This window comes from Balaenoptera physalus (genome assembly GCF_965194825.1).
Source record: "Balaenoptera physalus genome assembly, chromosome: 9".
Lineage (NCBI taxonomy): Eukaryota > Metazoa > Chordata > Mammalia > Artiodactyla > Balaenopteridae > Balaenoptera > Balaenoptera physalus.
The window spans coordinates 35,531,709-35,549,242 of NC_138888.1; the positions used below are offsets into that span (position 1 = coordinate 35,531,709).

The 17,534-nt window shown below is 37.0% G+C and overlaps 1 long non-coding RNA gene across 1 annotated transcript in view; it reads left to right on the forward strand.

The window, feature by feature from the left end:
* Positions 1-2,326: 2,326 nt before the first annotated feature.
* The window catches only part of LOC309666905, an 88,292-nt gene continuing 73,084 nt past the window's right edge, over positions 2,327-17,534 (forward strand). Inside the window, exon 1 of the long non-coding RNA XR_014267339.1 lies at positions 2,327-15,579. This is a non-coding gene — a long non-coding RNA (uncharacterized lncRNA). The remainder of the gene's footprint in view (positions 15,580-17,534) is intronic.

Below are 17,534 nucleotides of genomic sequence, written 5' to 3' on the forward strand. Positions count from 1 at the left end.
TTGCTTTAATATTATGTATCCTTGTCTTCTAATAAGGAAGTTGACCATTTAGCATAATTTAAATGTATGATTTTTCCTTTTTAGTATTCTGTTTTATATTTTCTGATTTTTGTGCTTCCTGGGAGTCTCCTTTTATTAGTGATGAACTATATTTTGGTTTTTACTTGTCTAGGAGTTTGGAAAGTAAGCATCCCATTTAAAATTTTACTCCTGGTTAACTAGTAGAATTAAAACACTTTCAAATATGCTTTAGTTTCTTAGTTTCCCTTATATTGAAGGTAAAAATGTATTAATAACTTTTTTGTTTAGTTATTTATTTTTATTTCTGTAATTAGTATGTTTACATAATTTAATATATCTGTGGTAGAATTAAACATACATGCATCTTCCCACATTCACTTGATGTCATGTACTTCCTGGGGTCTTGGCTACTTGCTCAGTGGAGATCTTTGGCCATTATACTGTGGAGTCACCTCATCCCCAAAAATCCCTTCCTGTCTCAGGTTCCCCTGGCAAGATGTCAGATTTTACTGCACCTAATGAAGGCAGAACTACAACAGCATCTAAACCAGGCTCAACTCAACTAAATGCATGACAGTTTTATCTCTTCCCACTGGTTTTGCGTTCAGTTGAGCACTGAGCATTGGGCATGAGATTTGCCTTTCCCAAAGGCTCTTCAGATGTCACGACTAATACAACCCAGAGGTACAGAGAGTTAACTTGTGAGGGAAAAGTTGACCAATGAGGAATAGGAGATGAGAGAGAGCTGATTCTCTAGTTCATTCCTCTTCTCACCCCCAGCTGTTCCGATGTGGGATGGATGTTCCACGTGGCCTGCCAGGACATGTCCCTGGCTATGCTTTCCTGTGAAACTGTGCCAGCTCCATACAGACCCATGTTGTTTTGCTTTCCCTGCTTCCTTGCTTCATTTTCTGGTTTCTCTCATTCACTCTTGCAGTCATTGATTGCACTCTTTCCCAAGTGAAGCATTAAGATTTTTTTTTAATTAATTAATTAATTAATTATATTTTTGGCTGCGTTGTGTCTTCGTTGCTGTACGCGGGCTTTCTCTAGTTGCGGTGAGCAGGGGCTACTCTTTGTTGCGGTGCACGGGCTTCTCATTGTGGTGGCTTCTCCTGCTGCGGAGCACGGGCTCTAGGTGTGCAGGCTTCAGTAGTTGTGGCGCACGGGCTTAGTTGCTCCGCTGCGTGTGAGATCTTCCCGGACCAGGGCTCGAACCCGTGTCCCCTGCATTGGCAGGTGGATTCATAACCACTGTGTTACCAGGGAAGTCCCAAAGATGTAATCTTTAACGTAGCCTCTGTTTTATAGGAAACCTTGGTTTTGACATATATATATATATATATTTATTTATTTATTTTAAAATAAATCCCATATAGAACTATAAAAATGTAGGAATTTAAAAAAATTCACATTTTTTTTTCCTTTTTCCAGATTTTTAATAGACATTTTCATACATTTAGGACAGATGATCATATATATATATATATATATATATATATATATATATATATATACACACACACACATTTTTTGCTCTGTGGAGTCTTGTAATAAATGAAATAATCTTGTATACATTTTTTTGAGATTTGATCTCTTCATAAACTATGATTTTTGGACATTGTTGTATGCCAGTACACAGTGTTCTATCTTACAATGGTGTGTTAGTTTCTGCTTTATAACAAAGTGAATCAGCTATACATATACATATATCCCCATTTCTCCTCCCTCTTGTGTCTCCCTCCCACCCTCCCTATCCCACCCCTCTAGGTGGTCACAAAGCACCGAGCTGATCTCCCTGTGCTACGTGGCTGCTTCCCACTAGCTATCTATTTTACATTTGGTAGTGTATATATGTCCTTGCCACTCTCTCACTTCGTGCCAGCCTACACTTCCCCCTCCCTGTGTCCTCAAGTCCATTCTCTACATCTGCGTCTTTATTCCTGTCTTGCCCCTAGGTTCTTCAGAACCATTTTTTTTTTTTAAGATTCCATATATATGTGTTAGCATATGGTATTTGATTTTCTCTTTCTGACTTCACTCTGTATGACAGTCTCTAAGTCCATCCACCTCACTACAAATAACTCAATTTCGTTTCCTTTTATGGCTGAGTAATATTCCGTTGTATATATGTGCCACATCTTGTTTATCCATTCATCTGTTGATGGACACTTGGGTTGCTTCCATGTCCTGGCTCTTGTAAATAGAGCTGCAATGAACACTGTGATACATGACCCTTTTTGAATTATGGTTTTCTCAGGGTATATGCCCAGTAGTGGGATTGCTGTAACCCATTCCCTTTTAATTTATTTATTTATTTATTTATTTATTTTTGGCTGTGTTGGGTCTTTGTTTCTATGCGAGGGCTTTCTCCAGTTGCGGCAAGCGGGGGCCACTCTTCATCGCGGTGCGCGGGCCTCTCACTATCGCGGCCTCTCTTGTTGCGGAGCACAGGCTCCAGATGCGCAGGCTCAGTAGTTGTGGCACATGGGCTTAGTTGCTCCGCGGCATGTGGGATCTTCCCAGACCAGGGCTCGAACCCGTGTCCCCTGCATTGGCAGGCAGATTCTCAACCACTGCACCACCAGGGAAGCCCCTTCCGCTCACATTTTTACTGTGATCAGTTTCAACAATTTTGAAGCTCAACAGCACTGGATAGTATAAATCTTTATTTTATGCCAAGCCCATGTGTGAAAAAAAATTTCATTGTTGTGTTAATTTATTTTTCCTTAATTGAAGACGACAATTAGCTTTCCATGTTTCCCAGCCACTAAAATTTCTTCTTCTAAAAGTGCTTGTTTTTATTCTTTCCTCATGATAGCTTTTGGACCCGCATGTGTTATGAACTATGGGAATATTTTACTCTTTAACCCTTCCTGCTACTGAGGTACTGATGTTTTAAAAAATATTGACTTTTATATAAGATTATTATTAGCAAATAATTATTTTTTCATGTGGTTTCTCATTATGTTTTATTATCAAGTGAGTATTTCAATTTGATTCTATGCTTAATAGAGTTCAGCACTTACCATCTTTTTAAATAATATGATTACCTATGAAGTTTTGATTCATCTCTTAGTTTCCAGAAACCTTTTTTAATTTTACCTTTTATTATTCTTTTATGACACAAGCAATTACATAATACAAATAGGAAATTCACATTTAAAAAACCCTTTCATACATGTTACATTTTGCTATATAACTTTTAAAATATTTTCCATGAATATGTTTGTAATGATATACATTTTTTCAAAAAAAGACACATGATACCTGTTGTTTTATAATCTACTTTTCCCACTTAACTGTATGATGCAAACATTTCTTAAGCATGTTTATATATTTTTTAAATAAGTGTTATAAGGAAGGTATGTTTCTGAACCTTTGCCTATCTTCAATTGCCTTCACAGATGAACACTAACTTGGCTGAATATTAAATTATTGGGACAAAAAGTTTTCCCTCAACTCTTTTTGCCAGTTATTATTACAGAAAAGATCTATGACAGCTATTCTTTTTCTTTGTAGTCATCATGTAAATTTCTTGTCTAGGTTATGTTTATCTTTATGGATAATAAATCCATAATGTAACTTTTTAAATCCCTTATCAGTTCAATTCTCTTCTTTATGTGACTGTTTTTTTCCCTGGATATTATAGCACAGCAACGAATAAACAGCAAACTTTGACGTCAAATGTCCTTAGTTGTATGTCTCTCCTTACTAGTTTTGTGACCGTGGGCTAGTCATTTCCTCTCAATTTCTAAATCTGTAAATATGGGGATGGATTGTTGAGAGAACTGAGTGGATGGAATGCACGTAAAGTGCTTTAAAAGCTGCTCTGTAAGTGTTAACTTTTGTTGGATGTTTAGATATTTGTTACCTTACTTACATATCCACCATTTAGTTTTTTTCTTTTTTCATAGTATTTTGGAAGACTGCTTCAAGGATGTCCACTACATTACTGGTTTTATTTCTCACAGTGTTAATATCATAATTTGTGTCTTCCAATGTGAATTTTAATTCTGTTTTTGCATTTTAGCTTAAGAAAGCAATTCTCTCTTACCTTACCTATATCTTTGTTTTTGTGATTCTCACTCTGCTGGTTTTCATCTCACCCTTGTGGCTTTCTCCTCTATTTCATAAATGTTCTAATTTCTTGTATCTTAATTTAAAATACCAAATATACACATTTTAAATTTATTCTTTCAAAGTTCTCTTTCTTTAATTGGGTGTTAAATTTGATGTAACTTCTCTCAGGTTACCATTACTTTTTATTGTTTTTTCCTGAAGTCCAGCTTTCTTTATTTTTGTTTTAGTTTTCTGTTTATTTACTCTTGGTGTTTGCTAACACACTGGGTATGTGCATTCCCCTTGGGCCTCAGAGTCTGTTTACTTTAGTGATGGTTACTTCTTAGACTTCTGGCCATAATGGCTGGTTGGTACAGAGAGTTCTTGCGTAGTTTTCACTATGCAACTGTTTATCTAGTGTCATTATCTAAGATCTAATCTACCTTTACATTCCACTGTCTGCTATATGTCATTTTGAGCACATAAGTACATTAAAAACTACAATCTTCAATATACTCTGCTTCCACAAATCTTGTCTCTACCTATGTCTATAATGACTCACTTGTAAGAAGTATCCGTTCTAGAAATAAATGTGCCATTACTACTGTGCTCACACTCTATTTCCTACCCAGTTTCCTAGATTTTCAGGATTAGACCAGATGTAGAAAGGGAGGTCCCAATGGTTGATTGGGCAGTAGAAGTGGAAAGAAGCCCCCTGCCTGCTTTGAAAACGTGCACCTACCACCAGGGATATATAGGCGTTCCCTCTGGATAGTACACATTGGATCCAGTGAGTTGCGATGAATTGGATTCCTGTCTAAAGCCCCCACTAGACGACTTGACACATGGTAGGTACTCAACAAATGTATATTCTTTCCTCCTCCTTATGGTGGGCAGTGCCACTGACTTTCCTTTTAGTGAGGATTCTTCTCAAATGCTTCCTAAATTCTGGTGTTAGTTCACTGTTGGTCTTAAGTTCCAGTGTATGTCGTCTTTTCATTTCTTTTAGATGGTGAAGGGTGGGAAGATTTGTCAGCGACTTCCAGCCTTTTCATACTGAATTACCCATGTATGTTTTAGAAATATTGCTCTGGCATCAGCATGGCAGGTGCATTGATGGGGAGTGAGGTTGAGGAAGCAAGAGTCATTAGTTGGATACTTTCATGATTCTGACCCAAAATGACAAAACTTGAACATTAGCAAGAGGATTACAGAGAAGAGAATAGATTCAAAAAGTATTTGAGAGGTTCAGTAACAATGCTTAGTAATCGATTATATGTGATGTCTGGGGGAGACTAGTAAATGAGAGGAAAGGGCCTACAATGAGTAACAGATTCTAACTTGCACTAGTGATTCAATACCTTAGTTCAGGAGAGAGTAGGTTACAGGGTGGGAATTTAAAAGTTTGTTGTTTGACATGTTAAGCATGTGAAATCTGCTGAATGTCCACTTGGAGATATTCAGAAGGTAGTTGTAACTATGGACCTGCAGTTTAGAAGATCAGTCAGGACAGGAGATATGGGTTTGAGAGTTACCAGCATATGGAAATAGGATTCGAGTGAAAATATGTTGTATATAAGAGGGCAGATGCTAGGGAAAGGCAAGACTGCAGGCAGGGGGAGCAGTTAGAAAGTTGCATTAGTCCAGGAAAGAAATGATCACTGATTTCTTCAGAACAGCAACAAAGTAAAAGGAAGGAAAGATCACATTTCAGGAAGCTCACTGTGAATGTACAGTTAAGAATAAGGTGGGGCGGTAGTTAGGAAGAAGCCATCGGCTGGGGCTGGGGCGAGTGGGATGAAACATAAAGGCCAAGGAAAGATGTGAAAATTTGGATGCCTAACACGAGCAACCAGGAGGGAGAGGCAAAGGCCCGGGTCAAGTGAAACATCGCAGGCCCAGATGAGGCCAGAAACCAGAAATAGGTAGAGGCCACAGTTTTCACAGTAAGTGGCTTTCTCCTTATTTCCTGGGTGTTAAGAAATAAGAAGGTGGATTTGTTGCCAAGAAATATGAAGGGGGATTTGTTGCCTTGATACAAGTTTGGAGGTTTTCCAGCTAGGAACCACAGGAGGACTAGGGACCATGAATGGGTGAAAACAAAAGGGTGAGGCCATGGGCACATAGGCTGTGTTCAGAAGCAACTGAAACAATGCATGCTGGAGGTAGGGAGAGGGAGTTAATATTCTAGGAGAGAAAAGATGGGTAAAGGGAACAGAGACCGAATTCGGTTGAAGATGAGGTATCTTCGCTTTTGTAAAATAAGTTTAGAGGAGGTAAGAGTCACAATGACTGGTGAAAATTAGAGGCTTGTATTTAGATTTCATTTACTGATTCTCTTCTCCTCTAGGGCTGCTCCAGATATTAAGTGCAGACCATATATGAATGAACGTAAGGTGGCTTTACTGTCTGAAGCAGAGGGCGATAGGATAGAAGTACATTCAAGGATATGATCTTTGAATTTTTGTCCATGTCTCCTAACAGATCTGATACAGATTTCTCAATTGCAGTTTGTCTACAGCCTGCAACGTCACTGTAATAATTATCCTGTGGGCAACAACAGAGGGTGGCTGTCGAAAGGATAAACCCCAATAATAAATTTATCAGATGACTGTGTGATGCTGTTTGATGGCTGTAGGATGGGTCTTCAACACCTATATTATCTCTATCCTGGCCAAGCTGTCTGAAACCTTCCTTGGATTACTTTCCTTGGATTCACTTTTTAAAAAATGCAAACCTCATGATGGCAGTAAATTCACAATAAGATAAGAATGACTTAGCTGCTCCTTTATACAGGCAGAAAAGAGTGACCAAGTGCTGGATGCATGACTGGAGAATGGGGTTTATAGTGGTTATAGAAAAACCACAAGCTATTATTGTTATTATTTGTTTAATCCAAGCTAGTTTTTGTATTTCTAGTACCTTTATATTTCTAGTTTAATAAAAATGAATGACAAGAATGAGCCTAGCCACTTGTGATTCTGTATCACTTTCAACTTTGTAAAAGTATAGTAACAATTTTTTATATATGTTATATATGTAATATTTATAAAATGTCTTTCATTCTGGTAGGTGAAATCACTTAATAAATGCGGCAAGTTAAACCAACTAACAACCTAAATATTTTTGTTGGCGTGGCAATATGTGTTTGTTTCTATGATGGTCTGTTTCCAAAGATAACTGCCCCCTTTAAGTCCCTTTAGGGCAAAGGTTTTGTTTTATTCATCATTTGGTACTCTGTGCTGTGTAAAATGTTTTCAATATAGTAGGTGATCAATGACTTTTATTGCATAAATAGCAGAAAGTGGAAAATTAGAAACTAAAAGAAAAATTATAGTTTAAAATGTATATTCTAGAGGAAAAATTCCATTGATAGAAATAAGAGCCCTGCTTACTCAGGGCGCTGTCATGCATTCCTAGAAAAAACCAAAACCATGAATTCCAATGTGCAGTTATTGAAATAAACAATTCCTCTTTTTTGTGACACCAAGTCGAGGAAGCACAAAAATCTGGTTTTGGACAATTTGGTGTGGCCAGAAAGATGACTTGATTCATAACACAGATTAGTTGGGTGGGTGTGATATTTCCCATCGTCTAGGAAACATTTCAGTCCTTCTGTCCCCTCGTCAACAGCCTTTTCAGCAATAATGCCTTTGCTTTTGAGTGGGAGGACTTGTTAGACCACAAACTTCCAGACTCAATTTTTGTATATCCTGATGAAAATTCTCAAATTTCTCTGCTGAATGTAAACATCTGTGTGATGTGTTTAAACTAAAACTTACTGAGTGTTGGCAAGATTTGCTGAAGTGAATAGGGTGGTGCATTTGTATTGATGGAGTTGTTTGGGACAGTGAAGTGATAAAATAGAATAATCTAAGTTTGGGGTGTACTAGCATGTCTGCCTCAGGCCACCACCTGCCCTGTCACCTCTGCTCCTTCTATTTCCTCCCATCATGGACTCCTCTTGAATTTACTGACCTCTTTGCTTAAAATTAAATGTAAGACCTTACATTTTGTTTCTTCTTTCATGTCTGTATTTTATGATCCTTCATCCTCCCCTTCTGCATCTTTCTCAAACTGTATTCCAGGATGACATCCCCAATCCAGCTATAATGCCAATAACATTAAAAAAATGAATTAAAAAAATTACAAGAGACCTCTGTAAAGAGTACCATGTAGATGTGGCTCATGTTTCCTCCAGTTTTTCATGAAAGCCTTACAGTACTGACTCGGACAAATAAATGCTGTAGATGTGATAACTGAAAAACAATAGGTTGGTATAACTCAATTATAAATGGTTACCATTTGAGACTTGCAAATGTACTGAATATCTTAAGGGCATAAATAAAAATTCACTGCAAATTGGAGTAGAGATCAAGGATAACTGAGGTGAAACTCAAAGTCAAAGGGGAAAGTTTATGAGATTTCTAAATCCAAGTTTTATCAGTTAAGAGGAAATCTCATTTAGGGTAGAGATAATGTATTCAATGTATCTATAGGTATGAATGGGTTGCTTTTCAGTAGGTATGCCTATGCTTCTGACGTAAAGTTATATAACGCCAATATTTTTGGTGTATAAAATATAATAGATAAACATCACATGAAGTTCAAGCTTTTAAATTCTTCAGAGCCTATGGTAAAGTATCACTTTTCACATGGAAGCAGTTAACAGAGATGAGTCTCTCAAGATACTTCTTTTACAAGCAAGTTATTTTAAATTAATCTTTATTCTTTTTGAGATTTTATACTGCTTGCAAGCTAAGTTAACCTGCCACAGTTTCATAGATGCTGGCAGAAGATACAGGACTCCTGCTTCAGAGACAAAGGACCTTATTAGCAGTAACAGCAACAGCCAGAGTACTGAGCATTTACTAGTGCTGGTTCCCCACACCCCATTCTCATAAGACAGTGCAAATATTAGGTAATATCTGTCCATGCAGTGGGTTGTATTAAAGGAGAGAGGTCCTGAGATGAGGAAACCCGAATCTTTTATAATGGACGGTAACCATTCCTGCCCTGTACTCTGAAAATGGACACAATTTTCATTATACGAGACAATAGGCAAGCCTGCCCTTTCCTCTGGTGTGTAACCTGTCTTTATCTTCCAAAGGCTCTTTGTTTTACAAATATCCTTGAAAAGACAGTCTGGAATAATAATAGAAAGTGCCTCAGCTCATAAGATGTGGAAAAATGGAAGAGGCTCATGGAGAATTGTCTCCTAAAACAAAATTTGACAAAAACATGCTTCTCCTCTAGATATTCTACACTTAAATTATTGAGTGATCTGAGAGGCCTCTTATGATTACTTTGCCAAAGCAATGGGGCTAAGGTGGCCTCAGAGGGTCCAGAACATCTAAAGAGGGTTTGACACTTTTGTCTTTTCTACTGGATAGCTGTGGTGGTATATATATCCAACCTAATGCTCCTTTAAGCTGACTAATCTATGTACCATTCAACATCCCCTCCCCACCCCCGAAAAAAAGATCCTGGCAGCGTTGCCTCACTCATTCATGGACCAGATAGCAATATCATAAACATTTCACTACATGCCACCATCCACACTGATTTCTGACTTGCTCATGATCTCTGTAGCTCCTGAGTTTTTGCCTTATTTCCTGTCTACGTCTCTACATTTTTCTCTTGGATCTTCTGTTTAATAATACTCTTCAGATAGTGACTGGTAATCCCTGTGATAAAACTAGTGCTTGCTCCTTGGTTTATATCTGCTGTCTAGTGCTCTGCAAAGCAAATTTGATCTAGCCAGGCCTCCGGGATTCTATCTCATTCCTGAGAACTGGTCCATAGGGTTGAAGTCCACACCCAGTTTTCACCAGCTTTTATGAAAAAAAAGCCAGCCTCTGCCCCAAACATGAATACCCTCTGTGAGATCACCACAAGATGGTCATCAAGCTTTTACTTGATTTGTATTTTCTGGGTTGACAGTGGGGTCAAAAGAATCAAAAAGTAATATATAACTGGGAGATATAGCTTGAAAACCATTTCAATAAAGATCCAGACCTTGGATTTAAAACCTATTTAAGTATGGATCAGATATATATGCATTAAAAAGCATAGAGAATACATTATTTTCATAAGACATGTAGAATTGCCCAATCCTGAGTGCTTCAGATATGATCTGAGACTTAGGAAATATGGTGTGAGACAGGGCTTTTCCTGAATAAGGTAGATATTTTGTAAGAAAAGACCACAAATATTTAAAAATATTTGACTTTGAAAATAATAAACATAACCTCACTGCCCCATACAAAAGTTTGTGATCTTTAAGCATGGGGAAAACATAATGTGAGGACTGACATGAAGATCAACATTAATAACAGTAAAGGACCTTGTCAATCTACACAAGTCTTTGTTCTGTCTACCCTTATGGTCTTGATCTTCTATTTGACTCGCAATTTCCTTATTTTAATTTTTGATATATTAATTTTTCCATATTATTTTATATATATTTTTAAGTTGCACATTAAAGCAAGATATGAACAAATACATCAAATCTTAACTGCTTTTGTATCTGCTCATTTAATTCACCTGGATGGAAATACTTTGGAATAAAATGTGACCTTAGCTATATGTGCTGTAGCCTATAGATTCTTTTACTCTCCTACCAGAGTGGGAGGAGAATGTATTTTACTTAGAAATACTGCCTCAGTGTTTGGCAACATAGGAATTCCTGTGGATTGTTTGGAAGTCAGAAATTTGTAGAACTATAGAAGATATTAAAGCCTTAGAAATTAGAAATAAACATTTTTTTTTCTGAATGAAGGAGAAAACTGAGCTCCTCAGGGGTAAAATGGCTTGATATAATTAAGCTTGATACAGCCATACAATTAATGACGAAGCCAGGACCTCAATTCAAGTCTCCCTGTATTAAATTCAACATTTTTTTCACTATAACTTGCTGTGATTATTTTAGCTTGATATTGAAAAATGAACAGGAATTGAAGAATGAAAAATGAAAACCATTGCTAGTTAACAAAAGACAAGATAATACCCTCAGGGAATGTGGAGGTGATGCATACTGAATTACTTGGGAAAAATGGAGCTAATAACCAGTATGTAGAGACAGGTCACCAGGTTAAAAAATGAGTCAGAGATCTTAAAAATGCAGGGTATTTGGTGACCAATAGCATTTGAAGTTATAAAAATCAGATAAAGTTATAAAAATCGGATAAAGATATTTTATATCTTTATAAAGATAAAGATAATTTATGTGCTCATATCACAGCACATAAATTGATTGCTCCAGGGAGCCAGCACCTCCTTCTCTATATCCTTCCCGCTCCCTTATGAAGTAATTTCTTGGCCCTTAAAACTGTTTTCACGATTTATTCAAAATTTTGCTGCCAGAGTCCCATCCCATTTGGCAGAAGGAAGGGAACAAAGCCCCCAACAGCTCCACTGCTTTCTACAAAGGACTTGACTCCCACTGTCTATTTCTTGGCTTTGGGCAATGACAGATTACAGAATCAAATGTTGCACAGAAGTCTTGATAACAACTTAGAAAGATGACCGTTGCTTGCTTGCTTGTTCTGTTAGGTTTCTTTTTTCCACGGGAAAGTTTACTGTGTATGTTTCCAGGCTTTAAAGAAAGATTCTGAGTTTTATCTTCACAGGTATCTAATTCTCTCTGGCAGGAGTACAACTAGTAATGCTCCAGAAAACCAGATGACTATTTCTGTCTGCATAAGACTAACTTATTTTGTAGGATGCTAGTGCCTTGCAGTTACTCTAAGAACTCACTTGGCAACTCTTTTGTACTTGAACCTGGTCTGGAAATAAAAACCTCGTTTTGACAGTCTTGTAAATAATTGTCTGTATATGTAAGAAGTCAAGCTAAGGGGAGAGTGCTTTCTAGCTGGAAGGGCACATTTATACTTGGGGACAGAATTTCTGGGTTTCAGCGCAGACTCAGCTGCTTGCCAACTGGGTCGCCTTTAGCGAGTCACTCCTTAACTTCACTGTCCTCACCTATAAAATGAGATAATGAGAATCAAACAGGAAGATGTGAGTTGAAAACTTTCCCAAAAACTGTGTACCTCTATGCAAATGGGAGTTAACCTTACTACCATCTGAAGAACGTGGGAGGATTAGAGAATAGTTGTGCCACAAACAGCCAGACTGATGAAAAATGTCAACTTCAATTTGTCTTCAAATGATCGTGCATTGAATTATCTCAGCTCTGTAATATTGCTGTTTGCATTTGTGATGAAGAGTTAGTATTGCTTTTTATCGGGACATTCATCCTAATTGACTGTGGTCTGGGTCGGGTTGTGGAAACTACATATATGGTGACGTTTACTGAAACAGAGTTGCCAGTGTTGAGAGAGGTACCCAAGAAGAAGGCGCTTTTTAAAGAATTTTGTGCAGTATTATTAACTTAAAATTCTGTGGAGAACCTTGAAACTAAAGTGAAAGAATACTGAGTAGGACTCATGAGGACCTGGGTTCGAGTTTTGCCTCTGACTAATCCTGAATAAGGCTGATGCTGCTAATATTGACTATGCTGTTGATGATGAAGATGATAGTAGTAATAACAATAACTTTTTTTTACTGTAAACATTTTAATCAAAATAATACATGCAGAAAACTACATAACTTTAAGTATACAGCTGGATGAATTATCAGAGTGACACACGTGTAATCACCACACAAGTCTAGAACCGGAATGTTTCCAGTATCTCTCCATCTCTACCTTTTTCTGTCACATCCCATTTTTAATCTCTACTCACTTTTTCCTCTCCAAAGGAAATAACTTTCCTGACTTATAACCATGGGTTATTTTTGCTTGTTTTTTAATGAAAAAGTAAATGAGTTATACAGTATGTTTTTAACCATAACTTTTAAAATTTTAATTAATTAATTTATTTATTTATTTTTGGCTGTGTTGGGTCTTCGTTTCTGTGCGAGGGCTTTCTCTAGTTGTGGCAAGCGGGGGCCACTCTTCATCGCGGTGCGCGGGCCTCTCTTGTTGCGGAGCACAGGCTCCAGACGCGCAGGCTCAGTAATTGTGGCTCACGGGCCTAGTTGCTCCGCAGCACGTGGGATCGTCCCAGACCAGGGCTCGAACCTGTGTCCCCTGCATTGGCAGGCAGATTCTCAACCACTGCGCCACCAGGGAAGCCCCAACAATAACTTTTTATTGAGCAGTTATTCTGGGTCAGGCACTATGGTAAGTGCTTTATTTACATTAAATTATTTAATCATCTCAACTACTCTATCGTGTAGATACTATAATTATCCTCATTTTACAGATAATTATCTGAGAATCAGACCAAAAATGATTCCTAGAAACCATTGCTACTGAGCCAAGATTTAGTCTTGACAGCCTCATTCCAAAGCCCGTGTGTTTACTGAATACTCTGTTGCCTTCATGTTTCTGTGCCTTGGTTATTTCATCTATAAAGTGAAAGCATTAGGGTAGAGTCTTATCAATTTTATTCAAACTCCATCATTTTGTAGATATTTAAAAAATTTTTTTGCAGAATACAGAATTCTTAAAGCACACTTGAAGTATTCTACACCTCTGGAGTAAATAAAAGAGGAAGTAATATCACCTGAACATATATTCATTACCATCTGGATCATTTCCCATTTAATGTCTAACTTCTACTAGTACTTTTCAAAGAATAGGCAAGGATTCAGACAGGGATTTTCTTTTTTTCAAAATTAAATATGACATATTTACTAAATTAAGGATGCATTTTTAAATGAAAGAAATGCAAGTTGGGGAAGATCAGGCAGTCATAGTACCAGTCCAAGGGCTCATTTTAAAACCCTGCTTTGCCAGCAATGAAAGAATAAGGTGAGTTGTCCAGTGAAGTGGTTATACCATGGAGATGCAGAGAATGTTAGAATTGGAAGCAGTCTTAGAGAGTATCTAGTCTGATAATTTCATTTTACAGATAAGGAAAGAGTGGGATAAAGAAAGATCACAAACTTTGTAGTTAGACATATCTACATTTAAATCCCTATGTTTGTTACTTACTAGATATTTGACCTTTGGCAAATTAACTTCTGTGAGGCTATTCAAAGAATGTGAATAGCACACCGTAGCTCACTAGATTATATGTAAAACAGCTAGAATGATGCTGGGTATCTAATAAGCATTCTATAAAAATTAGTTCCCTTCCCACTTAACTACCTGATCCTCTGTGAAAGAGTCCTGAGATCCACTTCACCAAGCTCCCCCTTGGTCTTCTGACCTCCACTATCAGCAATGCTTCCCAAGCCTATTGGAGATTTGTCCCACTCTGCTAAAGAGAGTGTCAATGCCTGTTTTTTTTTTCTTCCTCAAATGCCCCCTCCTACCTCGAGGTGCCATTGTGAAAAAATAAGCATTACTTAGTGAGAAAGAGAGAAAGGAAAAGGAAATATTTATATCATAAACAAAATGAGAAAAAATTGATCTCATCTTTCAGTCCCTCTTGGGAACTTCTTTCTTAAATTTCCTGTTTTCCCTTTGTCTACAAACACACCCAACACCGTTACAATTTGTTGTCCCAATACCTTTAAAGATTCACTCAAGGGCTTCTTTTTAATTAATTATTAATATTTTAATAATTTTAATATTAAAAATTTTTAATTGCTAAAATAACAAAAAGAGTAGTAATCTTTACTTGTTGTCCCTTGTTTCTCATCCTTTATTTATTTCTTAAGCATTCTCACTTTTACCAACTCTCTTATTTCTGAGCATATCCTACACCCCTCTCCCTCATACATATAAATCAGATTTCTTAACATTTCCATTATCAACTCTATACTCATGACTTCAGTATTTCTATTTTACCCAAATTTTACATTCATTTTTTTCAAAGTATCTCAACGTGATTAAAACAAACTTTGTTATTTTGACAGTTACCTGTCTCTCTGGTTCTCTACTCCCATAAACATTTAAACTGATTTTATTTTCCTGTATTCCATTTCTATTCATGGCCCAACAACAATATAAATCTTGGGTATCCTTTTGGAATATCTCACATTAGCAACAAGTCAGCTACTCTGCCAAGTTGTTTCTGTCATTACACAGCCCTTCCTTTCCATTATCATAGACAATGTTCTAGCACAGATTGCTAGGAAGTCATTTCTAAAATGCTACAGTTTTTCACTCTTTGATATGTTCTCCCTCTTTTGAGCCATCTGCATAGCTTTGGCAGAAAATAAGTCAGCTTTGACTTGCCCCCTTTCCCCTCAACTGCAAGAGCTTAGAGTGCTTTTACATTGCTTACTAAAATGACTCCAAACAGCTTCTCAAGATTGCAAACAAAATCGTTTGACCCTAATTATGTCTATTTAACTTGACTTTACATTACTCCCAGTAAGTCTTCCACTTCAGCTAAGTTGGCTTTCTTACTGTCGACATTCCTTCTTCTACACACCAGGCTCACTGGGCCTCTGGATCTTCCAGTCACATCATTTCCCCAGCTCAAAGCATCCGAAGTGTATTCATGGCTCTTTGCATCTTCCAGAGCACTTCTGCAGGTATTATTCTATTTGTTCCTTCCTATATGATAAGAGATAGGTAGATATTATTATTTTCCCCATTTCTCAGGTGAGAAACCTGAGTTTCGGAAAGGTTAACTGGCTTTCAAAAATTACATGACTAACAATGGAACCAAAGTCTTGTGATTGCAAATATGGTGTTTATTACTTCAGAACACTGCTTATAATGCTTTCCGATGCCTGATTATCTTTTCATTTATTATTCAAGCCCAACTAAATTTTCTCTCTTCCTTAAAGTTTCCTATGGTTAGAAAAGCCCATGGAGAACTCATCTCATATTAGATGACTACGCAATAGATGCTTAATAAATATATTCATTGTTTATCTCTTAATATTTTTGGATTCTTTGTTAGACCATGAATCCAAAGGGCTGGAGTGGCTTCTTTTTCTTTTTCTTTTTGGCTTCTTAGTGTCTACTACAATCGTTTGATGCTCAAATTATTTTTGTTGAATGAATGACTTCTATCTTTATAGGTCAAAGTTTCCTATGTATAGCACATATGAAGCAAGGTTTTTCTCTTGTCTTTATTATTATTATTAATTGCTATTTATTTTTTAAAAAATGTATTTATTTGGCCACATTGGGTCTTAGTTGCGGCACACGGGATCGTCATTGTGGCACGTGAGCTCTTCTCTAGTTGTGGCACATGGGCTCAGTAGTTGTGGCAGGCAGGCTCTCTACTTGTGGTGCATGGGCTCTAGAGTGTGCAGGCTCAGTAGTTGTGGTGCGCAGGCTTAGCTGCCCCGCAGCATGTGGGATCTTAGTTCCCCGACCAGGGATCGAACCCACGTCCCCTGCATTGGAAGGCGGATTCTTAACCACTGGACTTCCAGGGAAGTCCCTATTAATTGCTATTTAAATGAAAATATAGTTTCAGTATTTAAAACACCTCTCATTTTCCCCACAGCAATTCAGTAGGTAGAATTAGCAGAAGAACTTAGATCAGTTGACTCAACAATGTCCAGTGTTTCTGCTCCTAGTCTAATGCTTTTAATTTTAATATGAGAAATACAACTTGACATTTCAATCTCACTTCAGTTCTCAGTTATTAAATCTTTTCTGAGAACAAGGTGTGGCGCTCAGTTTTCTCTGAAAATAGAGGAGATGTGGATTAGCTAAGTAAAAGTTAGTGTTATCCCACTGTGATTAACCCCACGAATCACAAACAGAAATTAAAATTGACTATCTTACGTAATCATAAATAATCTTTCCTAGCTGTCATGTTACTGTTACATTGCTAAATTATCTCTACTTGGCTTGGACCTGTTCATATGACACAATTATACATGACAAGCCAAGAACAGACAATATCAAATACGTGCTAACATTGCTTAGTCTTTTTGTATTCAGCAAATCTCCAGAAAAACACTAAATTGGAAATTCCTTTTTCATATGCCAAAATTGGGTTATGAATATTATATAAATCTATTTTAAATGAAGTAGAGCCACATTAAATTTTCCACATTTAAAGTATTTACTTGTAATTATCACTGACCTGCAGATTTATTCAATTATTCTGCCTCAATTATATTTCCTAAATGCTTATTCAATGCACAGATTACAAACACTCAAATTTTAAAAAATGTGTTATATATAATTACTTTGGATAGAGTACAGAAGTTATATTTACTGGTAAGAAATGGAACCAGCTCTCAGCCATGTCTCCTACAAGAGGTGTTTCCAAAAGTGTCTCATCCCCAGATCGTTAAGTTATTTGGATGGTTGGTTTCACTTGCTGAGATTTTAATTAGTATGTCTGGGATGGGGCTTAGGCATTTACATTTTTTATAATATTCTGCAGATGATTCTTATGACTGGTCAAGTTTTTGAATTACAGTTTTAGAGAATTGTCACCACTTTTACTCAGGATTATTTTTTTCTTGCAAGACTTTTGCAGGTTGTTTGCCTCTTGCAAGGGTCTGTCTTGCTTCAA